The sequence below is a fragment of the Bos indicus x Bos taurus genome, chromosome 15 (genome assembly GCF_003369695.1).
Source record: "Bos indicus x Bos taurus breed Angus x Brahman F1 hybrid chromosome 15, Bos_hybrid_MaternalHap_v2.0, whole genome shotgun sequence".
NCBI lineage: Eukaryota > Metazoa > Chordata > Mammalia > Artiodactyla > Bovidae > Bos > Bos indicus x Bos taurus.
The window spans coordinates 34021274-34022550 of NC_040090.1; the positions used below are offsets into that span (position 1 = coordinate 34021274).

General features: G+C 36.8%; 1 non-coding gene across 1 annotated transcript; it reads right to left on the reverse strand.

The window, feature by feature from the left end:
- Positions 1–778: 778 nt before the first annotated feature.
- Positions 779–885, reverse strand: LOC113906103. The gene has a single exon (XR_003514792.1). It is a non-coding gene; the product is annotated as a U6 spliceosomal RNA (small nuclear RNA).
- Between the last annotated feature and the right edge of the window lie 392 nt (positions 886–1277).

Sequence of the window (1277 nt, forward strand, 5' to 3'; positions counted from 1 at the left end):
GGTCAGACTGCAATATTCCACAGGTTTTAGAGACTTGAACATATCAAGGAGAGCCTTCCTGAGAGATTAGAGAAAGCAGTTGAAGCTACCAATACATTATTTAATTCCAAATTAACTGATACATGATTTTAGGCTCATCACTTCTTAGTTTCTTTTTATTTTCTTACAGTCAATGAAGATGTTTTCCCTTTTTAATTTTTAAAATGTAAATTACATAGAGTAAGATGGATGCATCTGGAGCGTACAGCTCAATTTCATTTTTATCTACACATGCAACAAAGTAGCACAGAAACAGGAAAGTGCTAAAATCTCCAAATCTGATTAAGAATTTGTCTTTTTCCAGAGAAGGAGAAATATCATATGACATCCCTTATATGTGGATTCTAAAAACAAATAACATAACTTACAAAGAAGGAGACTCACAGACTAGGAGAAAGAATTTATGGTTGCCAGGGGGAAGGATGGGGGGAAGGGATAGTTAGTTTGGGATGCACATATACAGATTAGTACATTTGAAATGGATAACCAACAAGGACATACTGTACAGCACAGGGAACTGTGCTCAATGTTATGTGGCAGCCTGGATGGGAAGGGTATTTCAGGTGAATGGATACATGTATATAATGGCTGAGTCCCTTCACTGTTCATCTGTGACTATCACAATATTGTTAATAGGCTATACCCCAATACAAAATTAAAAATTAAAAAAACCTGTCTTTTTCTTTTTAGTACTGTTACTTTTTCTTTGTGTATTTTGAACCTTTCCTATTACATGTATAAACAAAGGGCTTGTTCCAAGAGCTTGCATGTCATCCTTGTTCAGGGGCTGTTCTAATCTTCTCTGTATGGTTCCAATTTTAGTGTATGTGCTGCTGAAATGAGTACTTACATGCTTTTAGCAGTGGTTGGAAGTCAGAGTAGGTTGATGTAAGAGGATGCAAGGGGATTCAGACAAGGGTAAGGAGGCAGGAGTCCCTGATTAAGAAGGCAGTGCAGTGTGGCCCACAGGACCATGGGCTTTAGAATCAAGTCTGTTTTCACTCTTGTTTCCACCATTTATTTACATGCTGGGTGACACCTTAGACAAATCATTGTATGCCTTCTTTCAGATAGGAATATTAACACCTACTTTATATGATTATTTGGGTATAAACTAATGACACACCTGCAGTGTTTGAGAGTACCTATAATTGATAGCTAATATCTTAATAACAGCAAATTGTCACATAATTAGGAGATGAGACTGATGGCAGAGAGATGTATTTGATAGTACTGTG